Here is a 26,186-nt window from a genome sequence, read left to right on the forward strand (position 1 = left end):
GATACTAATTTAAGATGATGCGCCAAAGCATATTCACGCCTGAATTTTCAATCAAGTGTTCGGTTCATTAGAAAGCGAAACCATACAAAAGGCATATGGTCAATTAAGTGTTTTATCGTTGCAGTTCAAAGATGAACAAGTAAGTCAAATTAGGAAAACTTTGATGTTCAAAAAAATTCACATTTACTCTGCGAATGTATGTCTGTCCATATAATCAGTAAGAATTAAGAATAAAATGTCTTCAGTTAGTTCGCTCTAAAATTGTAAGACATTTTCATGAAACTTGGTCTGTCCTTATTTCAAAATCAACAAATTTCATTTTACTCCCGTTCTCTTATTGTGTGTGTCTGAAGGTGATAAATACTGACTACCACTTGATCAATATCATAAGTAGGTAACATCTTCGGCTAGAGAGTTTATTCTGTTTCTCGGATTTTCAAATGCAACTGTTTCTGCTATAACTATGCATCACCACGGCTCCTGTTCATTCACTGGCTTCGTATGTAACTGCACGTGTTACATTTCCAATAAGTACCATGTTTCCGTTCTTTTAAATGTTTTGAACGCAACTGATCGTGCAAAAATTGTGATAATCACCATGTCCTGGAAGAAGTCTTCTGCTCTTGATGAGGAGTATAATGCAGTGTATGGCTTCAGACACCATGTGCGGCCAGTGATTTCCTCCCTTTAAAGGTTTCAATTGAAATAAATAGTCGCATAATTGCGATTCGAATTCAATTGAATATATTATAATTTTCTTCCTAAGTTATGCTTTCGGTGAAAATAATATCGGTGTTTTCTCGTTGTGTATGTGACATATGTTGGGAAGTTATATTTGTAGTTGTAGATGGCTAGATGATCAACCTGTCTTGCATTTCTTTACCTTTCAGAGATCAATCTTCAGGACTTCAATCAGCCTCAGCTTTCAAAAGTTGACAACCCTATTAAGAATAAATATGCTTGATAAAGTTATATTTACAATTATACGGTGCAACATTTTGGAATTGTTATCTTCACAGAGCTGTAACAACAATAAGTCATCTTGCAGATGCGGAACGTCGATTGAAACCAAAAAAGAACATAATTGTTAGTTTTAATTTGTAAGCTTGTAAAGAATGTAAGAAAGAAAAAAAGAAGATCGACTTTAACCAACAAAGAACGTACTTGTTACATTTGTTTTGCAAGCTTTTAAGGAATGTAAAAGAAAAAAAGAACGTGGACTGAAACCAACATAGATCGTAATTGTTATTTTTTGTTTTGTAAAGTTGTATGGAATATAAAGGAGAAAAACTAAGAACGTCGAATATAACTAACAAAAAACGAAATTGTTAGTTTTGTTTTGTTGAGAATATTTATTATTCTTAAAACTTCAGGTCTCTGTTTAACCACTTGCTTGATTTTTCAACTTATTTCTCGAAATACATCGAACAAGCGTCATTAAATCTTGTTGATGTTGCAAAATCGTGTGGGAAATATGTGTTTGGAATTAACAATGCTCCTGAACCCATGCCTTACAGGAAAGGTATTTAACGTAACAATTGATGAATCTCCTTTAAATATATCCTAATGTCCCGATTATTCCCGTTTGCAAGTTTATTCTGTTGTATAATGTCAAATTTAGGAAATCTACTCCTTATTCCATTTCTTTTTCGTTTTAATTTTAATTGATGAATGTTGGTTGTTTTATCCAGTCAGGAAACTATTTTTCCTCCACATGGGTCCAAACGAGGAAACTATCCTCAATACACCTAACGTACAAAAATGGTAATTTATGGCCGTTGCACACTTTTCTTTCTCCAAGTATACAGTTTTAAGAGGCTGTAAGTTTGGTCAGTTTTTTCCAGGAAATCATTTGTATCTTTAAAATATGGATAGTGTTTCTGCGCCAAAGTGTTTCGATTAAAATAAATCCGCTCGGCAACACGCTCAGTCTGTCTTGAACAATCTGAAACAATGTGCCACTTGTCCGAACTTCGCTTGGCATAGTCCAGTTCTAGACCCGTTTGTGACTTTTCGGATAAATATAACAATACCTTGGTATTGAATTCGGAATACAGCAGTCGAATTCCCTTGTGTTCAGAAATCTACCTAAACATACTTTACCAAGACTTCGTCTGATTTCCATTTACTATTCAAAAATATCGTCTGACTTCCATGTTTTCGGCAAGTTTCCGTCTGACTTTTATTTACCTTTTCAAGATTCAATCCGAGTCACATTTCTGTCTCACTTCAAACTGGGTTTGTAATAGGCTGATAATATTGCAAAATCATTTCATTGTAGCTCTAATTCCAAAATGTACTGATGAAAGACATTGGTGGCATTACTTTTACTAGACTTCTTGATTGCCAGAGAACTGTTTTAGCATTAATTTTGCAACTCCCTATTTTATGATTTACTCAGGTTTGAGTTCTGGATAGAAACATCAGGTGTGCTTTTGTTTCGATAGACAGAAATGCATTTCTGCACATTCTCAGGCATACAGTTCTATGAATGCTATGGCATGCAGTTTAATACATCCTCAATGACAAAATAATTGCTTTTGATTTTGGATTCACGGGGCATCTATCAAACGAGGGACATTCTGTGTGAGAAACCCCATCTCCTGATGGAAGACTTTAAGTTGTGGCGTTGGCATACAAAACATAAGTGAGCGACAATTAGGTTACAGCGAGAAACGCTAGTACAATTTAGGACCATGCACACATTCTGAACGTAAAAGTACCCTTTCATCGACTTGCAATCAAATGAAGGCCGCCAGCGTCTGTATATATATGGCTCTTAGATCTTTCTACAAGACACATGCAAGTAGAGAAATGGTGTTCATTTCTAAGGAGGTTGTGAATCAAATAAAATCCCTCCTGAATTAGTTTGTAAGCAAGACATTAATGGACGCAATTCGCACTATTGGTACAGTTTTCCTATCCTAAAGTTTGGTGTATTGCTTAGATAAAACCTGCAATCAACTTTGCCTAATGCATCTACTGCAAATATATTTGTTTCGTTTACTATAATATTCAACGCTGGCAGCAAGATCATGTATAATACTAAAGGTTTAGTAAAGAACATGCCAAATATCTGGTACACCAGGATTTCCTGAGGAAAAACTAATGATCTGAGCTCAAATCCAAATAAAGATGTTTTCATACAAAATTAATAATCTTACTTTATAATCTACAACCATATACACAATAAGCCTTCAATATGTTATTGATAAAAAAGACATTATTCAGATAGGCCCAATCTCCTACCCGCAATTAAGGAGAAACTTCAATCACACAGTAGAAATACAGTATAGATAACAGTTTGCCTTTTTAAAAAAAATGATTGTATGTTGTTTACACATATATGTATGTTTGCGTGCGTGCATGTTTGCGCATGAGGATATAGTTTATCTTTCAAACGGTGTAATTGTAGATATAACAGTATGTCGTACATTTATTCTTAATGACGTTGTAGAGTTTTGAAATTGCAGGCTGATTATAGTTCTATTTGTTGTCCTCTGAAATGTAATGAAACCCATGACAGGTTGATCATCTAAACATTTACATCTCCAATGATGACTTTCCTACATATGACTTTGAAACGCATCAGGAAATTGTTGTTGCAAATCACACAAATATTCACACAAATATTCTCTTGCAAACTTTGATTCATATGCTGAACATCGATTGAAACTAACAAATAACGTAATTGTTATCTTTTGTTGTGTAAGGTTGTAAGGAATGGAAAGAAGAAAAAATAAGAACGTCGATTAAAACCAGCAAAGAACATGTGTGCGTCTGCGTGTGTGTGTGTGTGTGTGTGTGATTTGGATTTTTAACGTAGCTTTAATAATCTATCAGTCATATCGCTACGATGTCCGCAGTGCGACAGATTATAGTTATGTCTAGTACTGGGGCATCATGCCGCAGACATGTAGCATGATGTCCAACCCAGTCATATTATCCTGACACCAGGCGGACCAGTCCTAACACTAACCTCTTAATGCTGAGCGTGAAGCGAGGCAGCTGTTAGTAGCATTTTGTAAGTCTTTGGTATGACTCGACCGGGGATCAGCAAAGAACGTAATTGGTAGGTTGTGATTTTTCTTGTTGAGAATCTTTATTCTTCTTAAAACATCAAGTCTCAGTTTACCCACTTTCTTGATTTTCTAACCTATTTCACGAAAAGCAACAAGCAAACGTCATTAAATGTTGTTGATTGTTACAAATCGTGTGGGAGATATGTATTGGGAATTTGACAATGCTCCTGAACGTACGACTTATTGGAAAAGTATTTTACGTAACAATTGATGAATCTCCTTTAAAACTATTCTAGTGTCCAGATTATGTTTTAAAGAAAGTATATGATACTAATTTAAGATGATGCGCCAAAGCATATTCACGCCTGAATTTTCAATCAAGTGTTCGGTTCATTAGAAAGCGAAACCATACAAAAGGCATATGGTCAATTAAGTGTTTTATCGTTGCAGTTCAAAGATGAACAAGTAAGTCAAATTAGGAAAACTTTGATGTTCAAAAAAATTCACATTTACTCTGCGAATGTATGTCTGTCCATATAATCAGTAAGAATTAAGAATAAAATGTCTTCAGTTAGTTCGCTCTAAAATTGTAAGACATTTTCATGAAACTTGGTCTGTCCTTATTTCAAAATCAACAAATTTCTACTCCCGTTCTCTTATTGTGTGTGTCTGAAGGTGATAAATACTGACTACCACTTGATCAATATCATAAGTAGGTAACATCTTCGGCTAGAGAGTTTATTCTGTTTCTCGGATTTTCAAATGCAACTGTTTCTGCTATAACTATGCATCACCACGGCTCCTGTTCATTCACTGGCTTTGTATGTAACTGCACGTGTTACATTTCCAATGAGTACCATGTTTCCGTTCTTTTAAATGTTTTGAACGCAACTGATCGTGCAAAAATTGTGATAATCACCATGTCCTGGAAGAAGTCTTCTGCTCTTGATGAGGAGTATAATGCAGTGTATGGCTTCAGACACCATGTGCGGCCAGTGATTTCCTCCCTTTAAAGGTTTCAATTGAAATAAATAGTCGCATAATTGCGATTCGAATTCAATTGAATATATTATAATTTTCTTCCTAAGTTATGCTTTCGGTGAAAATAATATCGGTGTTTTCTCGTTGTGTATGTGACATATGTTGGGAAGTTATATTTGTAGTTGTAGATGGCTAGATGATCAACCTGTCTTGCATTTCTTTACCTTTCAGAGATCAATCTTCAGGACTTCAATCAGCCTCAGCTTTCAAAAGTTGACAACCCTATTAAGAATAAATATGCTTGATAAAGTTATATTTACAATTATACGGTGCAACATTTTGGAATTGTTATCTTCACAGAGCTGTAACAACAATAAGTCATCTTGCAGATGCGGAACGTCGATTGAAACCAAAAAAGAACATAATTGTTAGTTTTAATTTGTAAGCTTGTAAAGAATGTAAGAAAGAAAAAAAGAAGATCGACTTTAACCAACAAAGAACGTACTTGTTACATTTGTTTTGCAAGCTTTTAAGGAATGTAAAAGAAAAAAAGAACGTGGACTGAAACCAACATAGATCGTAATTGTTATTTTTTGTTTTGTAAAGTTGTATGGAATATAAAGGAGAAAAACTAAGAACGTCGAATATAACTAACAAAAAACGAAATTGTTAGTTTTGTTTTGTTGAGAATATTTATTATTCTTAAAACTTCAGGTCTCTGTTTAACCACTTGCTTGATTTTTCAACTTATTTCTCGAAATACATCGAACAAGCGTCATTAAATCTTGTTGATGTTGCAAAATCGTGTGGGAAATATGTGTTTGGAATTAACAATGCTCCTGAACCCATGCCTTACAGGAAAGGTATTTAACGTAACAATTGATGAATCTCCTTTAAATATATCCTAATGTCCCGATTATTCCCGTTTGCAAGTTTATTCTGTTGTATAATGTCAAATTTAGGAAATCTACTCCTTATTCCATTTCTTTTTCGTTTTAATTTTAATTGATGAATGTTGGTTGTTTTATCCAGTCAGGAAACTATTTTTCCTCCACATGGGTCCAAACGAGGAAACTATCCTCAATACACCTAACGTACAAAAATGGTAATTTATGGCCGTTGCACACTTTTCTTTCTCCAAGTATACAGTTTTAAGAGGCTGTAAGTTTGGTCAGTTTTTTCCAGGAAATCATTTGTATCTTTAAAATATGGATAGTGTTTCTGCGCCAAAGTGTTTCGATTAAAATAAATCCGCTCGGCAACACGCTCAGTCTGTCTTGAACAATCTGAAACAATGTGCCACTTGTCCGAACTTCGCTTGGCATAGTCCAGTTCTAGACCCGTTTGTGACTTTTCGGATAAATATAACAATACCTTGGTATTGAATTCGGAATACAGCAGTCGAATTCCCTTGTGTTCAGAAATCTACCTAAACATACTTTACCAAGACTTCGTCTGATTTCCATTTACTATTCAAAAATATCGTCTGACTTCCATGTTTTCGGCAAGTTTCCGTCTGACTTTTATTTACCTTTTCAAGATTCAATCCGAGTCACATTTCTGTCTCACTTCAAACTGGGTTTGTAATAGGCTGATAATATTGCAAAATCATTTCATTGTAGCTCTAATTCCAAAATGTACTGATGAAAGACATTGGTGGCATTACTTTTACTAGACTTCTTGATTGCCAGAGAACTGTTTTAGCATTAATTTTGCAACTCCCTATTTTATGATTTACTCAGGTTTGAGTTCTGGATAGAAACATCAGGTGTGCTTTTGTTTCGATAGACAGAAATGCATTTCTGCACATTCTCAGGCATACAGTTCTATGAATGCTATGGCATGCAGTTTAATACATCCTCAATGACAAAATAATTGCTTTTGATTTTGGATTCACGGGGCATCTATCAAACGAGGGACATTCTGTGTGAGAAACCCCATCTCCTGATGGAAGACTTTAAGTTGTGGCGTTGGCATACAAAACATAAGTGAGCGACAATTAGGTTACAGCGAGAAACGCTAGTACAATTTAGGACCATGCACACATTCTGAACGTAAAAGTACCCTTTCATCGACTTGCAATCAAATGAAGGCCGCCAGCGTCTGTATATATATGGCTCTTAGATCTTTCTACAAGACACATGCAAGTAGAGAAATGGTGTTCATTTCTAAGGAGGTTGTGAATCAAATAAAATCCCTCCTGAATTAGTTTGTAAGCAAGACATTAATGGACGCAATTCGCACTATTGGTACAGTTTTCCTATCCTAAAGTTTGGTGTATTGCTTAGATAAAACCTGCAATCAACTTTGCCTAATGCATCTACTGCAAATATATTTGTTTCGTTTACTATAATATTCAACGCTGGCAGCAAGATCATGTATAATACTAAAGGTTTAGTAAAGAACATGCCAAATATCTGGTACACCAGGATTTCCTGAGGAAAAACTAATGATCTGAGCTCAAATCCAAATAAAGATGTTTTCATACAAAATTAATAATCTTACTTTATAATCTACAACCATATACACAATAAGCCTTCAATATGTTATTGATAAAAAAGACATTATTCAGATAGGCCCAATCTCCTACCCGCAATTAAGGAGAAACTTCAATCACACAGTAGAAATACAGTATAGATAACAGTTTGCCTTTTTAAAAAAAATGATTGTATGTTGTTTACACATATATGTATGTTTGCGTGCGTGCATGTTTGCGCATGAGGATATAGTTTATCTTTCAAACGGTGTAATTGTAGATATAACAGTATGTCGTACATTTATTCTTAATGACGTTGTAGAGTTTTGAAATTGCAGGCTGATTATAGTTCTATTTGTTGTCCTCTGAAATGTAATGAAACCCATGACAGGTTGATCATCTAAACATTTACATCTCCAATGATGACTTTCCTACATATGACTTTGAAACGCATCAGGAAATTGTTGTTGCAAATCACACAAATATTCACACAAATATTCTCTTGCAAACTTTGATTCATATGCTGAACATCGATTGAAACTAACAAATAACGTAATTGTTATCTTTTGTTGTGTAAGGTTGTAAGGAATGGAAAGAAGAAAAAATAAGAACGTCGATTAAAACCAGCAAAGAACATGTGTGCGTCTGCGTGTGTGTGTGTGTGTGTGTGTGTGATTTGGATTTTTAACGTAGCTTTAATAATCTATCAGTCATATCGCTACGATGTCCGCAGTGCGACAGATTATAGTTATGTCTAGTACTGGGGCATCATGCCGCAGACATGTAGCATGATGTCCAACCCAGTCATATTATCCTGACACCAGGCGGACCAGTCCTAACACTAACCTCTTAATGCTGAGCGTGAAGCGAGGCAGCTGTTAGTAGCATTTTGTAAGTCTTTGGTATGACTCGACCGGGGATCAGCAAAGAACGTAATTGGTAGGTTGTGATTTTTCTTGTTGAGAATCTTTATTCTTCTTAAAACATCAAGTCTCAGTTTACCCACTTTCTTGATTTTCTAACCTATTTCACGAAAAGCAACAAGCAAACGTCATTAAATGTTGTTGATTGTTACAAATCGTGTGGGAGATATGTATTGGGAATTTGACAATGCTCCTGAACGTACGACTTATTGGAAAAGTATTTTACGTAACAATTGATGAATCTCCTTTAAAACTATTCTAGTGTCCAGATTATGTTTTAAAGAAAGTATATGATACTAATTTAAGATGATGCGCCAAAGCATATTCACGCCTGAATTTTCAATCAAGTGTTCGGTTCATTAGAAAGCGAAACCATACAAAAGGCATATGGTCAATTAAGTGTTTTATCGTTGCAGTTCAAAGATGAACAAGTAAGTCAAATTAGGAAAACTTTGATGTTCAAAAAAATTCACATTTACTCTGCGAATGTATGTCTGTCCATATAATCAGTAAGAATTAAGAATAAAATGTCTTCAGTTAGTTCGCTCTAAAATTGTAAGACATTTTCATGAAACTTGGTCTGTCCTTATTTCAAAATCAACAAATTTCTACTCCCGTTCTCTTATTGTGTGTGTCTGAAGGTGATAAATACTGACTACCACTTGATCAATATCATAAGTAGGTAACATCTTCGGCTAGAGAGTTTATTCTGTTTCTCGGATTTTCAAATGCAACTGTTTCTGCTATAACTATGCATCACCACGGCTCCTGTTCATTCACTGGCTTTGTATGTAACTGCACGTGTTACATTTCCAATGAGTACCATGTTTCCGTTCTTTTAAATGTTTTGAACGCAACTGATCGTGCAAAAATTGTGATAATCACCATGTCCTGGAAGAAGTCTTCTGCTCTTGATGAGGAGTATAATGCAGTGTATGGCTTCAGACACCATGTGCGGCCAGTGATTTCCTCCCTTTAAAGGTTTCAATTGAAATAAATAGTCGCATAATTGCGATTCGAATTCAATTGAATATATTATAATTTTCTTCCTAAGTTATGCTTTCGGTGAAAATAATATCGGTGTTTTCTCGTTGTGTATGTGACATATGTTGGGAAGTTATATTTGTAGTTGTAGATGGCTAGATGATCAACCTGTCTTGCATTTCTTTACCTTTCAGAGATCAATCTTCAGGACTTCAATCAGCCTCAGCTTTCAAAAGTTGACAACCCTATTAAGAATAAATATGCTTCATAAAGTTATATTTACAATTATACGGTGCAACATTTTGGAATTGTTATCTTCACAGAGCTGTAACAACAATAAGTCATCTTGCAGATGCGGAACGTCGATTGAAACCAAAAAAGAACATAATTGTTAGTTTTAATTTGTAAGCTTGTAAAGAATGTAAGAAAGAAAAAAAGAAGATCGACTTTAACCAACAAAGAACGTACTTGTTACATTTGTTTTGCAAGCTTTTAAGGAATGTAAAAGAAAAAAAGAACGTGGACTGAAACCAACATAGATCGTAATTGTTATTTTTTGTTTTGTAAAGTTGTATGGAATATAAAGGAGAAAAACTAAGAACGTCGAATATAACTAACAAAAAACGAAATTGTTAGTTTTGTTTTGTTGAGAATATTTATTCTTCTTAAAACTTCAGGTCTCTGTTTAACCACTTGCTTGATTTTTCAACTTATTTCTCGAAATACATCGAACAAGCGTCATTAAATCTTGTTGATGTTGCAAAATCGTGTGGGAAATATGTGTTTGGAATTAACAATGCTCCTGAACCCATGCCTTACAGGAAAGGTATTTAACGTAACAATTGATGAATCTCCTTTAAATATATCCTAATGTCCCGATTATTCCCGTTTGCAAGTTTATTCTGTTGTATAATGTCAAATTTAGGAAATCTACTCCTTATTCCATTTCTTTTTCGTTTTAATTTTAATTGATGAATGTTGGTTGTTTTATCCAGTCAGGAAACTATTTTTCCTCCACATGGGTCCAAACGAGGAAACTATCCTCAATACACCTAACGTACAAAAATGGTAATTTATGGCCGTTGCACACTTTTCTTTCTCCAAGTATACAGTTTTAAGAGGCTGTAAGTTTGGTCAGTTTTTTCCAGGAAATCATTTGTATCTTTAAAATATGGATAGTGTTTCTGCGCCAAAGTGTTTCGATTAAAATAAATCCGCTCGGCAACACGCTCAGTCTGTCTTGAACAATCTGAAACAATGTGCCACTTGTCCGAACTTCGCTTGGCATAGTCCAGTTCTAGACCCGTTTGTGACTTTTCGGATAAATATAACAATACCTTGGTATTGAATTCGGAATACAGCAGTCGAATTCCCTTGTGTTCAGAAATCTACCTAAACATACTTTACCAAGACTTCGTCTGATTTCCATTTACTATTCAAAAATATCGTCTGACTTCCATGTTTTCGGCAAGTTTCCGTCTGACTTTTATTTACCTTTTCAAGATTCAATCCGAGTCACATTTCTGTCTCACTTCAAACTGGGTTTGTAATAGGCTGATAATATTGCAAAATCATTTCATTGTAGCTCTAATTCCAAAATGTACTGATGAAAGACATTGGTGGCATTACTTTTACTAGACTTCTTGATTGCCAGAGAACTGTTTTAGCATTAATTTTGCAACTCCCTATTTTATGATTTACTCAGGTTTGAGTTCTGGATAGAAACATCAGGTGTGCTTTTGTTTCGATAGACAGAAATGCATTTCTGCACATTCTCAGGCATACAGTTCTATGAATGCTATGGCATGCAGTTTAATACATCCTCAATGACAAAATAATTGCTTTTGATTTTGGATTCACGGGGCATCTATCAAACGAGGGACATTCTGTGTGAGAAACCCCATCTCCTGATGGAAGACTTTAAGTTGTGGCGTTGGCATACAAAACATAAGTGAGCGACAATTAGGTTACAGCGAGAAACGCTAGTACAATTTAGGACCATGCACACATTCTGAACGTAAAAGTACCCTTTCATCGACTTGCAATCAAATGAAGGCCGCCAGCGTCTGTATATATATGGCTCTTAGATCTTTCTACAAGACACATGCAAGTAGAGAAATGGTGTTCATTTCTAAGGAGGTTGTGAATCAAATAAAATCCCTCCTGAATTAGTTTGTAAGCAAGACATTAATGGACGCAATTCGCACTATTGGTACAGTTTTCCTATCCTAAAGTTTGGTGTATTGCTTAGATAAAACCTGCAATCAACTTTGCCTAATGCATCTACTGCAAATATATTTGTTTCGTTTACTATAATATTCAACGCTGGCAGCAAGATCATGTATAATACTAAAGGTTTAGTAAAGAACATGCCAAATATCTGGTACACCAGGATTTCCTGAGGAAAAACTAATGATCTGAGCTCAAATCCAAATAAAGATGTTTTCATACAAAATTAATAATCTTACTTTATAATCTACAACCATATACACAATAAGCCTTCAATATGTTATTGATAAAAAAGACATTATTCAGATAGGCCCAATCTCCTACCCGCAATTAAGGAGAAACTTCAATCACACAGTAGAAATACAGTATAGATAACAGTTTGCCTTTTTAAAAAAAATGATTGTATGTTGTTTACACATATATGTATGTTTGCGTGCGTGCATGTTTGCGCATGAGGATATAGTTTATCTTTCAAACGGTGTAATTGTAGATATAACAGTATGTCGTACATTTATTCTTAATGACGTTGTAGAGTTTTGAAATTGCAGGCTGATTATAGTTCTATTTGTTGTCCTCTGAAATGTAATGAAACCCATGACAGGTTGATCATCTAAACATTTACATCTCCAATGATGACTTTCCTACATATGACATTGTGCAGGCATAAACTTTGAACTCTTGTGTGATAACGAACGAGAGAGAGAGAGAGAGAGAGAGAGAGAGAGAGAGAGAGAGAGAGAGTGCGAGGGAGAGAGAGGGAGAGAGAGAGAGGGAGAGAGAGAGGTCAATGATCGTTTGATACAGTAATCTGTAAATAACACAAAAACATTGTGAATGGGAACTTAGTATCATTCCTTTCAGTCTGGATTTGAAATCAGTTCAATGAAATTCGAGTCAAAGTTGGCTGGAGAAGGTCAAACGTGAAACGAGGTTTACAGACAGACATAAATGTTGAAATAAATTGAAGACATCTCTAAAAGAGTATTCTAGTGTCATAAAGTAAATGATAATAACACGTTCAGTACACTGAAATGTTCTTGTGTTAAAATAATTAAGGGCGATAGGCATCGTCATCCGGATTTAAAGATTAACCTCTGACTGAAAAATGAAGGTTATTACGCTCTTCCTACAGTTCCAATTAGAAACTCCTTATAGACAAGATAAGGATCTGTCCCACTGTAATGGAAAGCTGTTTTGCACCAACATCCATGTTTTTTTCCGGGAAGCGAGGGACACTCAGTGTGAGACATCCAAGCTTCTGATTCAAGGACTGTTCCGATTTCAGTTGTGGAGTTGGCATAAAACACAAAAGTGAGCGAAAATTAGACTAGGGCAAAAAGAGTTATTACAAATATTGGATTATGCAAACATTCTAAAACTATATAAAAAAAATTTGCATCGGCCGGGAATCGAACCCGGGCCGCCCGCGTGGCAGGCGAGCATTCTACCACTGAACCACCGATGCACATTATTCCCTTGCTTCGTAAGGGCCTATCTCCCCACCGTGTCTTTACCTTAACTGCCTAATGTCATTTACATGTCTGTGTCATCTAATTCAGTAGGCGTTGATTTATTGATTGACTGCCTATGGGGTTACAATGCATGCTGTTAGAATAAACCGACACAACACATCTCTTTATTTGATTCTGAAACGGCGTAGATTACTTGGATTGAAGCACTTTCTAAATTGGAGACAGCCACATGATTTCTCACTTGCTAGTCTCTTCAAAGGTCTTGTCTGCTTGAATTTCATCTCACATCTATCCACAAGATGCATTTTAGTAGAAAACGGTATTCGTTTTCAAGGAGGTTGTAAATAGAACAAAGTCTATCCGGAATTGGTTTTTAAGTAAAATATTGATGGACGAATTCATAATATTTGTACAGATTTCCTATCATATCTTTAACGAAAGATGAATGTGCTGCTTAGAGAGAACCTAAAACGAACCTTGCCTAATCCACCTACTGGAATTATCTTTTTTGTTGTTGTGAAAATCAACTGTCAAATTAATGGTATGACCGTCGACTAGAATGGCAAATTTGGCTTCCATCGACATACATCAGCATGCATTCATCTTTATGCATAATGCAAGTGTCAAACGGGGACGCCGGCGAATGGAGAATGCTGTTTGATCAACGAATTGTCCAAGGGTCTATCGGCAGCAATTAATATTATGTAGATCTGAAACTCTTGATTATTATCAACAGTAAAATTCAGATGAGTTGGATTTCATTTAGAAGCATGCAAATAAAATATCATTTTAATTCTAAATATGTCTTCGTCATCGGAAATCGACTTTATCTTAAAGCATGTTAGTCTAAACAAAGTCAACTAATTACTTTTCATTTGTTACCCACAACAACAATCAGCTTGATTGCATAGTTTCGGTCTTGAATTTAGAGAACCAGTCTGTGTATACAACAATGAATAATGTCATCCATAAATTACATATATTACAAAACACCCTCTTCAGAGAAAACTAAGAGAGAAAAAGAAAACACTTTATAAGAACATTAAGTTCCTTCCTATCATCTGGTCTTAAATGATGCAAAGATTATTAAAATTCATTAAATTTAGTTTGATCATGGGTCATTTGCGACAGTTTTTTCTCCTTGGAAGAAGGACTTATATGTGTATGTCTCATAGATTTGGGAGATTAGCTTTGAAGCAAACTGAATAGTAAATGATATCAAAAGACTGATATTTCGAAACAATACTATTTGTGCATGAAATGTACACAAGGAAATGAAATATGTACGTTTCATCTATGATATAATCTTTTCATGTGCAAGGATCTGAGTAACAGCAGCGCACTGATATCAAGCTGTCGATAAGGTAGCGGCTCGTATGCAGGACAAATATAAAGGCGGATAATGGCACGATTATTTCCCATGTGAGGCTCGTTGGTCTAGGGGTATGATTCTCGCTTTGGGTGCGAGAGGTCCCGGGTTCAAATCCCGGACGAGCCCACCATTTTGGAAATGAAAGTTAATACTCATTTTGTAGTATCCTGGTAAATGGTTGAAGCAATCTCTCGGGACAGCCATGAGTGAAATATTTCATTTTCAATTATTCGTGTAAATGCAATACTTTTGACGGATTCATTTCGGAAACGCTGGTGAATTGTCATTTCTCCAAAACTTGAAATAGGTTTTCATATAGTTAGTCAAGTACAATTAATTGGAAGTTAACTTCCCAGAACCCCATTTACGACTTCAGCTTCAGAGGATGTACTGAAATTCTTGAACAAATATAACTACTGTATGGACCAGTGGATTAGCATAGTTTTTCATTGCACTCTTATCTTCCTCTGAACAAAGTTAACCTCCACACCCATACAGAAAAAGTTTGTTTTAGACATCCTTATCAAAATGTATGCTAATAATTATTTAACTTCTGCCAGTTTTGATTGCATAGTTTCATTCTTGAATTTAGAGAACCAGTTTATGTATACAAGAAAGACTAATCTTAACCACAATTACATATGTCAGAAAACACCATCGTCAGAGAAAACTAAGAGAAATAAAAAACACTTTATAGTGACACTAAGTTCCTTCTTATCCTATGCAATAATGATTAAAATTCATTAAAATCAGTTTTTCCTTTGGTCATTTGCGACAGTTTTTTTTGTCCTTGGAGGAAGGACTTATATTTGGGTCATTATCTTCATTATTTGGACATAATGTCGACAAGTAACTGGAGAAGAAAGCCTGGCGATGAATGTAAAAACAAAAGTAATTTGAAGTTATTCTGTCTTCTTGTTCTGAAGCAAATTGAATAGTTTAATGATGACGAAAGACTAAGATTTTGAAACTTTACTAGTTGTGTATGAAATGTACTCATTCTCAAAAAGGAGCATGCCCATCAAGATATATAGACGGAATAAAGCTATCGGTCAATCGATAGATTGATATATAGATATATATTTCATCATTCCAACGAAGGAAGATACCCATCAAGAGAATCAAAATACTTGAACAGGCAATACAATAGACATATAGGCAGACAAACAGGCAGACAGGTTTACAATGGATTGAGATTGAAGCAGACATACAGTTATACATAGAGACAGACAGATAGATGCGAATGAATCTATGTACCATAATGGTCCCGCAGAATGTTCATTAAAAGTAAATAAATTAAATGCCTTTTGGTTTCCTCTGCATTCTCTTTATACAGTTTAAACAATACATCACATAAAACATGGTTTACGCATCATATGAACTATATTTTTAACTTTACAATTTTGATTTTGTTTTAACGTTAATTGCTAGGTCTGAATTAATTAGAAACATTCACCACTTACTACCATTCGATTTACACTTTTAAAAACCAGGCTTGTCGATACTCGGAAGACTGGATCTCGCCCAAAATGCTCCTTATATTTTCATTTCCTTTGTAAGCTCTATTCAAAGTGTAACTTTGAAACGCATCAGGAAATTGTTGTTGCAAATCACACAAATATTCACACAAATATTCTCTTGCAAACTTTGATTCATATGCTGAACATCGATTGAAACTAACAAATAACGTAATTGTTATCTTTTGTTGTGTAAGGTTGTAAGGAATGGAAAGAAGAAAAAATAAGAACGTCGATTAAAACCAGCAAAGAACATGTGTGCGTCTGCGTGTGTGTGTGTGTGTGTGTGTGATTTGGATTTTTAACGTAGCTTTAATAATCTATCAGTCATATCGCTACGATGTCCGCAGTGCGACAGATTATAGTTATGTCTAGTACTGGGGCATCATGCCGCAGACATGTAGCATGATGTCCAACCCAGTCATATTATCCTGACACCAGGCGGACCAGTCCTAACACTAACCTCTTAATGCTGAGCGTGAAGCGAGGCAGCTGTTAGTAGCATTTTGTAAGTCTTTGGTATGACTCGACCGGGGATCAGCAAAGAACGTAATTGGTAGGTTGTGATTTTTCTTGTTGAGAATCTTTATTCTTCTTAAAACATCAAGTCTCAGTTTACCCACTTTCTTGATTTTCTAACCTATTTCACGAAAAGCAACAAGCAAACGTCATTAAATGTTGTTGATTGTTACAAATCGTGTGGGAGATATGTATTGGGAATTTGACAATGCTCCTGAACGTACGACTTATTGGAAAAGTATTTTACGTAACAATTGATGAATCTCCTTTAAAACTATTCTAGTGTCCAGATTATGTTTTAAAGAAAGTATATGATACTAATTTAAGATGATGCGCCAAAGCATATTCACGCCTGAATTTTCAATCAAGTGTTCGGTTCATTAGAAAGCGAAACCATACAAAAGGCATATGGTCAATTAAGTGTTTTATCGTTGCAGTTCAAAGATGAACAAGTAAGTCAAATTAGGAAAACTTTGATGTTCAAAAAAATTCACATTTACTCTGCGAATGTATGTCTGTCCATATAATCAGTAAGAATTAAGAATAAAATGTCTTCAGTTAGTTCGCTCTAAAATTGTAAGACATTTTCATGAAACTTGGTCTGTCCTTATTTCAAAATCAACAAATTTCATTTTACTCCCGTTCTCTTATTGTGTGTGTCTGAAGGTGATAAATACTGACTACCACTTGATCAATATCATAAGTAGGTAACATCTTCGGCTAGAGAGTTTATTCTGTTTCTCGGATTTTCAAATGCAACTGTTTCTGCTATAACTATGCATCACCACGGCTCCTGTTCATTCACTGGCTTTGTATGTAACTGCACGTGTTACATTTCCAATAAGTACCATGTTTCCGTTCTTTTAAATGTTTTGAACGCAACTGATCGTGCAAAAATTGTGATAATCACCATGTCCTGGAAGAAGTCTTCTGCTCTTGATGAGGAGTATAATGCAGTGTATGGCTTCAGACACCATGTGCGGCCAGTGATTTCCTCCCTTTAAAGGTTTCAATTGAAATAAATAGTCGCATAATTGCGATTCGAATTCAATTGAATATATTATAATTTTCTTCCTAAGTTATGCTTTCGGTGAAAATAATATCGGTGTTTTCTCGTTGTGTATGTGACATATGTTGGGAAGTTATATTTGTAGTTGTAGATGGCTAGATGATCAACCTGTCTTGCATTTCTTTACCTTTCAGAGATCAATCTTCAGGACTTCAATCAGCCTCAGCTTTCAAAAGTTGACAACCCTATTAAGAATAAATATGCTTCATAAAGTTATATTTACAATTATACGGTGCAACATTTTGGAATTGTTATCTTCACAGAGCTGTAACAACAATAAGTCATCTTGCAGATGCGGAACGTCGATTGAAACCAAAAAAGAACATAATTGTTAGTTTTAATTTGTAAGCTTGTAAAGAATGTAAGAAAGAAAAAAAGAAGATCGACTTTAACCAACAAAGAACGTACTTGTTACATTTGTTTTGCAAGCTTTTAAGGAATGTAAAAGAAAAAAAGAACGTGGACTGAAACCAACATAGATCGTAATTGTTATTTTTTGTTTTGTAAAGTTGTATGGAATATAAAGGAGAAAAACTAAGAACGTCGAATATAACTAACAAAAAACGAAATTGTTAGTTTTGTTTTGTTGAGAATATTTATTATTCTTAAAACTTCAGGTCTCTGTTTAACCACTTGCTTGATTTTTCAACTTATTTCTCGAAATACATCGAACAAGCGTCATTAAATCTTGTTGATGTTGCAAAATCGTGTGGGAAATATGTGTTTGGAATTAACAATGCTCCTGAACCCATGCCTTACAGGAAAGGTATTTAACGTAACAATTGATGAATCTCCTTTAAATATATCCTAATGTCCCGATTATTCCCGTTTGCAAGTTTATTCTGTTGTATAATGTCAAATTTAGGAAATCTACTCCTTATTCCATTTCTTTTTCGTTTTAATTTTAATTGATGAATGTTGGTTGTTTTATCCAGTCAGGAAACTATTTTTCCTCCACATGGGTCCAAACGAGGAAACTATCCTCAATACACCTAACGTACAAAAATGGTAATTTATGGCCGTTGCACACTTTTCTTTCTCCAAGTATACAGTTTTAAGAGGCTGTAAGTTTGGTCAGTTTTTTCCAGGAAATCATTTGTATCTTTAAAATATGGATAGTGTTTCTGCGCCAAAGTGTTTCGATTAAAATAAATCCGCTCGGCAACACGCTCAGTCTGTCTTGAACAATCTGAAACAATGTGCCACTTGTCCGAACTTCGCTTGGCATAGTCCAGTTCTAGACCCGTTTGTGACTTTTCGGATAAATATAACAATACCTTGGTATTGAATTCGGAATACAGCAGTCGAATTCCCTTGTGTTCAGAAATCTACCTAAACATACTTTACCAAGACTTCGTCTGATTTCCATTTACTATTCAAAAATATCGTCTGACTTCCATGTTTTCGGCAAGTTTCCGTCTGACTTTTATTTACCTTTTCAAGATTCAATCCGAGTCACATTTCTGTCTCACTTCAAACTGGGTTTGTAATAGGCTGATAATATTGCAAAATCATTTCATTGTAGCTCTAATTCCAAAATGTACTGATGAAAGACATTGGTGGCATTACTTTTACTAGACTTCTTGATTGCCAGAGAACTGTTTTAGCATTAATTTTGCAACTCCCTATTTTATGATTTACTCAGGTTTGAGTTCTGGATAGAAACATCAGGTGTGCTTTTGTTTCGATAGACAGAAATGCATTTCTGCACATTCTCAGGCATACAGTTCTATGAATGCTATGGCATGCAGTTTAATACATCCTCAATGACAAAATAATTGCTTTTGATTTTGGATTCACGGGGCATCTATCAAACGAGGGACATTCTGTGTGAGAAACCCCATCTCCTGATGGAAGACTTTAAGTTGTGGCGTTGGCATACAAAACATAAGTGAGCGACAATTAGGTTACAGCGAGAAACGCTAGTACAATTTAGGACCATGCACACATTCTGAACGTAAAAGTACCCTTTCATCGACTTGCAATCAAATGAAGGCCGCCAGCGTCTGTATATATATGGCTCTTAGATCTTTCTACAAGACACATGCAAGTAGAGAAATGGTGTTCATTTCTAAGGAGGTTGTGAATCAAATAAAATCCCTCCTGAATTAGTTTGTAAGCAAGACATTAATGGACGCAATTCGCACTATTGGTACAGTTTTCCTATCCTAAAGTTTGGTGTATTGCTTAGATAAAACCTGCAATCAACTTTGCCTAATGCATCTACTGCAAATATATTTGTTTCGTTTACTATAATATTCAACGCTGGCAGCAAGATCATGTATAATACTAAAGGTTTAGTAAAGAACATGCCAAATATCTGGTACACCAGGATTTCCTGAGGAAAAACTAATGATCTGAGCTCAAATCCAAATAAAGATGTTTTCATACAAAATTAATAATCTTACTTTATAATCTACAACCATATACACAATAAGCCTTCAATATGTTATTGATAAAAAAGACATTATTCAGATAGGCCCAATCTCCTACCCGCAATTAAGGAGAAACTTCAATCACACAGTAGAAATACAGTATAGATAACAGTTTGCCTTTTTAAAAAAAATGATTGTATGTTGTTTACACATATATGTATGTTTGCGTGCGTGCATGTTTGCGCATGAGGATATAGTTTATCTTTCAAACGGTGTAATTGTAGATATAACAGTATGTCGTACATTTATTCTTAATGACGTTGTAGAGTTTTGAAATTGCAGGCTGATTATAGTTCTATTTGTTGTCCTCTGAAATGTAATGAAACCCATGACAGGTTGATCATCTAAACATTTACATCTCCAATGATGACTTTCCTACATATGACATTGTGCAGGCATAAACTTTGAACTCTTGTGTGATAACGAACGAGAGAGAGAGAGAGAGAGAGAGAGAGAGAGTGCGAGGGAGAGAGAGGGAGAGAGAGAGAGGGAGAGAGAGAGGTCAATGATCGTTTGATACAGTAATCTGTAAATAACACAAAAACATTGTGAATGGGAACTTAGTATCATTCCTTTCAGTCTGGATTTGAAATCAGTTCAATGAAATTCGAGTCAAAGTTGGCTGGAGAAGGTCAAACGTGAAACGAGGTTTACAGACAGACATAAATGTTGAAATAAATTGAAGACATCTCTAAAAGAGTATTCTAGTGTCATAAAGTAAATGATAATAACACGTTCAGTACACTGAAATGTTCTTGTGTTAAAATAATTAAGGGCGATAGGCATCGTCATCCGGATTTAAAGATTAACCTCTGACTGAAAAATGAAGGTTATTACGCTCTTCCTACAGTTCCAATTAGAAACTCCTTATAGACAAGATAAGGATCTGTCCCACTGTAATGGAAAGCTGTTTTGCACCAACATCCATGTTTTTTTCCGGGAAGCGAGGGACACTCAGTGTGAGACATCCAAGCTTCTGATTCAAGGACTGTTCCGATTTCAGTTGTGGAGTTGGCATAAAACACAAAAGTGAGCGAAAATTAGACTAGGGCAAAAAGAGTTATTACAAATATTGGATTATGCAAACATTCTAAAACTATATAAAAAAAATTTGCATCGGCCGGGAATCGAACCCGGGCCGCCCGCGTGGCAGGCGAGCATTCTACCACTGAACCACCGATGCACATTATTCCCTTGCTTCGTAAGGGCCTATCTCCCCACCGTGTCTTTACCTTAACTGCCTAATGTCATTTACATGTCTGTGTCATCTAATTCAGTAGGCGTTGATTTATTGATTGACTGCCTATGGGGTTACAATGCATGCTGTTAGAATAAACCGACACAACACATCTCTTTATTTGATTCTGAAACGGCGTAGATTACTTGGATTGAAGCACTTTCTAAATTGGAGACAGCCACATGATTTCTCACTTGCTAGTCTCTTCAAAGGTCTTGTCTGCTTGAATTTCATCTCACATCTATCCACAAGATGCATTTTAGTAGAAAACGGTATTCGTTTTCAAGGAGGTTGTAAATAGAACAAAGTCTATCCGGAATTGGTTTTTAAGTAAAATATTGATGGACGAATTCATAATATTTGTACAGATTTCCTATCATATCTTTAACGAAAGATGAATGTGCTGCTTAGAGAGAACCTAAAACGAACCTTGCCTAATCCACCTACTGGAATTATCTTTTTTGTTGTTGTGAAAATCAACTGTCAAATTAATGGTATGACCGTCGACTAGAATGGCAAATTTGGCTTCCATCGACATACATCAGCATGCATTCATCTTTATGCATAATGCAAGTGTCAAACGGGGACGCCGGCGAATGGAGAATGCTGTTTGATCAACGAATTGTCCAAGGGTCTATCGGCAGCAATTAATATTATGTAGATCTGAAACTCTTGATTATTATCAACAGTAAAATTCAGATGAGTTGGATTTCATTTAGAAGCATGCAAATAAAATATCATTTTAATTCTAAATATGTCTTCGTCATCGGAAATCGACTTTATCTTAAAGCATGTTAGTCTAAACAAAGTCAACTAATTACTTTTCATTTGTTACCCACAACAACAATCAGCTTGATTGCATAGTTTCGGTCTTGAATTTAGAGAACCAGTCTGTGTATACAACAATGAATAATGTCATCCATAAATTACATATATTACAAAACACCCTCTTCAGAGAAAACTAAGAGAGAAAAAGAAAACACTTTATAAGAACATTAAGTTCCTTCCTATCATCTGGTCTTAAATGATGCAAAGATTATTAAAATTCATTAAATTTAGTTTGATCATGGGTCATTTGCGACAGTTTTTTCTCCTTGGAAGAAGGACTTATATGTGTATGTCTCATAGATTTGGGAGATTAGCTTTGAAGCAAACTGAATAGTAAATGATATCAAAAGACTGATATTTCGAAACAATACTATTTGTGCATGAAATGTACACAAGGAAATGAAATATGTACGTTTCATCTATGATATAATCTTTTCATGTGCAAGGATCTGAGTAACAGCAGCGCACTGATATCAAGCTGTCGATAAGGTAGCGGCTCGTATGCAGGACAAATATAAAGGCGGATAATGGCACGATTATTTCCCATGTGAGGCTCGTTGGTCTAGGGGTATGATTCTCGCTTTGGGTGCGAGAGGTCCCGGGTTCAAATCCCGGACGAGCCCACCATTTTGGAAATGAAAGTTAATACTCATTTTGTAGTATCCTGGTAAATGGTTGAAGCAATCTCTCGGGACAACCATGAGTGAAATATTTCATTTTCAATTATTCGTGTAAATGCAATACTTTTGACGGATTCATTTCGGAAACGCTGGTGAATTGTCATTTCTCCAAAACTTGAAATAGGTTTTCATATAGTTAGTCAAGTACAATTAATTGGAAGTTAACTTCCCAGAACCCCATTTACGACTTCAGCTTCAGAGGATGTACTGAAATTCTTGAACAAATATAACTACTGTATGGACCAGTGGATTAGCATAGTTTTTCATTGCACTCTTATCTTCCTCTGAACAAAGTTAACCTCCACACCCATACAGAAAAAGTTTGTTTTAGACATCCTTATCAAAATGTATGCTAATAATTATTTAACTTCTGCCAGTTTTGATTGCATAGTTTCATTCTTGAATTTAGAGAACCAGTTTATGTATACAAGAAAGACTAATCTTAACCACAATTACATATGTCAGAAAACACCATCGTCAGAGAAAACTAAGAGAAATAAAAAACACTTTATAGTGACACTAAGTTCCTTCTTATCCTATGCAATAATGATTAAAATTCATTAAAATCAGTTTTTCCTTTGGTCATTTGCGACAGTTTTTTTTTGTCCTTGGAGGAAGGACTTATATTTGGGTCATTATCTTCATTATTTGGACATAATGTCGACAAGTAACTGGAGAAGAAAGCCTGGCGATGAATGTAAAAACAAAAGTAATTTGAAGTTATTCTGTCTTCTTGTTCTGAAGCAAATTGAATAGTTTAATGATGACGAAAGACTAAGATTTTGAAACTTTACTAGTTGTGTATGAAATGTACTCATTCTCAAAAAGGAGCATGCCCATCAAGATATATAGACGGAATAAAGCTATCGGTCAATCGATAGATTGATATATAGATATATATTTCATCATTCCAACGAAGGAAGATACCCATCAAGAGAATCAAAATACTTGAACAGGCAATACAATAGACATATAGGCAGACAAACAGGCAGACAGGTTTACAATGGATTGAGATTGAAGCAGACATACAGTTATACATAGAGACAGACAGATAGATGCGAATGAATCTATGTACCATAATGGTCCCGCAGAATGTTCATTAAAAGTAAATAAATTAAATGCCTTTTGGTTTCCTCTGCATTCTCTTTATACAGTTTAAACAATACATCACATAAAACATGGTTTACGCATCATATGAACTATATTTTTAACTTTACAATTTTGATTTTGTTTTAACGTTAATTGCTAGGTCTGAATTAATTAGAAACATTCACCACTTACTACCATTCGATTTACACTTTTAAAAACCAGGCTTGTCGATACTCGGAAGACTGGATCTCGCCCAAAATGCTCCTTATATTTTCATTTCCTTTGTAAGCTCTATTCAAAGTGTAACTTTGAAACGCATCAGGAAATTGTTGTTGCAAATCACACAAATATTCACACAAATATTCTCTTGCAAACTTTGATTCATATGCTGAACATCGATTGAAACTAACAAATAACGTAATTGTTATCTTTTGTTGTGTAAGGTTGTAAGGAATGGAAAGAAGAAAAAATAAGAACGTCGATTAAAACCAGCAAAGAACATGTGTGCGTCTGCGTGTGTGTGTGTGTGTGTGTGTGTGTGATTTGGATTTTTAACGTAGCTTTAATAATCTATCAGTCATATCGCTACGATGTCCGCAGTGCGACAGATTATAGTTATGTCTAGTACTGGGGCATCATGCCGCAGACATGTAGCATGATGTCCAACCCAGTCATATTATCCTGACACCAGGCGGACCAGTCCTAACACTAACCTCTTAATGCTGAGCGTGAAGCGAGGCAGCTGTTAGTAGCATTTTGTAAGTCTTTGGTATGACTCGACCGGGGATCAGCAAAGAACGTAATTGGTAGGTTGTGATTTTTCTTGTTGAGAATCTTTATTCTTCTTAAAACATCAAGTCTCAGTTTACCCACTTTCTTGATTTTCTAACCTATTTCACGAAAAGCAACAAGCAAACGTCATTAAATGTTGTTGATTGTTACAAATCGTGTGGGAGATATGTATTGGGAATTTGACAATGCTCCTGAACGTACGACTTATTGGAAAAGTATTTTACGTAACAATTGATGAATCTCCTTTAAAACTATTCTAGTGTCCAGATTATGTTTTAAAGAAAGTATATGATACTAATTTAAGATGATGCGCCAAAGCATATTCACGCCTGAATTTTCAATCAAGTGTTCGGTTCATTAGAAAGCGAAACCATACAAAAGGCATATGGTCAATTAAGTGTTTTATCGTTGCAGTTCAAAGATGAACAAGTAAGTCAAATTAGGAAAACTTTGATGTTCAAAAAAATTCACATTTACTCTGCGAATGTATGTCTGTCCATATAATCAGTAAGAATTAAGAATAAAATGTCTTCAGTTAGTTCGCTCTAAAATTGTAAGACATTTTCATGAAACTTGGTCTGTCCTTATTTCAAAATCAACAAATTTCATTTTACTCCCGTTCTCTTATTGTGTGTGTCTGAAGGTGATAAATACTGACTACCACTTGATCAATATCATAAGTAGGTAACATCTTCGGCTAGAGAGTTTATTCTGTTTCTCGGATTTTCAAATGCAACTGTTTCTGCTATAACTATGCATCACCACGGCTCCTGTTCATTCACTGGCTTTGTATGTAACTGCACGTGTTACATTTCCAATAAGTACCATGTTTCCGTTCTTTTAAATGTTTTGAACGCAACTGATCGTGCAAAAATTGTGATAATCACCATGTCCTGGAAGAAGTCTTCTGCTCTTGATGAGGAGTATAATGCAGTGTATGGCTTCAGACACCATGTGCGGCCAGTGATTTCCTCCCTTTAAAGGTTTCAATTGAAATAAATAGTCGCATAATTGCGATTCGAATTCAATTGAATATATTATAATTTTCTTCCTAAGTTATGCTTTCGGTGAAAATAATATCGGTGTTTTCTCGTTGTGTATGTGACATATGTTGGGAAGTTATATTTGTAGTTGTAGATGGCTAGATGATCAACCTGTCTTGCATTTCTTTACCTTTCAGAGATCAATCTTCAGGACTTCAATCAGCCTCAGCTTTCAAAAGTTGACAACCCTATTAAGAATAAATATGCTTCATAAAGTTATATTTACAATTATACGGTGCAACATTTTGGAATTGTTATCTTCACAGAGCTGTAACAACAATAAGTCATCTTGCAGATGCGGAACGTCGATTGAAACCAAAAAAGAACATAATTGTTAGTTTTAATTTGTAAGCTTGTAAAGAATGTAAGAAAGAAAAAAAGAAGATCGACTTTAACCAACAAAGAACGTACTTGTTACATTTGTTTTGCAAGCTTTTAAGGAATGTAAAAGAAAAAAAGAACGTGGACTGAAACCAACATAGATCGTAATTGTTATTTTTTGTTTTGTAAAGTTGTAT

At 35.1% G+C, this 26,186-nt stretch overlaps 4 non-coding genes across 4 annotated transcripts; 2 read left to right on the plus strand and 2 right to left on the minus strand.

The window, feature by feature from the left end:
* Positions 1 to 13,009: 13,009 nt before the first annotated feature.
* On the minus strand, positions 13,010 to 13,080 carry Trnag-gcc (transfer RNA glycine (anticodon GCC)). The gene has a single exon. It is a non-coding gene; the product is annotated as a tRNA-Gly (tRNA).
* Positions 13,081 to 14,513: 1,433 nt separating this feature from the next.
* Positions 14,514 to 14,585, plus strand: Trnap-ugg (transfer RNA proline (anticodon UGG)). The gene has a single exon. It is a non-coding gene; the product is annotated as a tRNA-Pro (tRNA).
* Positions 14,586 to 21,111: 6,526 nt separating this feature from the next.
* On the minus strand, positions 21,112 to 21,182 carry Trnag-gcc (transfer RNA glycine (anticodon GCC)). Its single transcript has one exon. It is a non-coding gene; the product is annotated as a tRNA-Gly (tRNA).
* Positions 21,183 to 22,615: 1,433 nt separating this feature from the next.
* Trnap-ugg (transfer RNA proline (anticodon UGG)) lies at positions 22,616 to 22,687 on the plus strand. The gene has a single exon. It is a non-coding gene; the product is annotated as a tRNA-Pro (tRNA).
* The last annotated feature ends 3,499 nt before the right edge of the window (positions 22,688 to 26,186 follow it).

This window comes from Sinohyriopsis cumingii, chromosome 13 (assembly GCF_028554795.1).
Source record: "Sinohyriopsis cumingii isolate HCF-2022 chromosome 13, ASM2855479v2, whole genome shotgun sequence".
NCBI lineage: Eukaryota > Metazoa > Mollusca > Bivalvia > Unionida > Unionidae > Sinohyriopsis > Sinohyriopsis cumingii.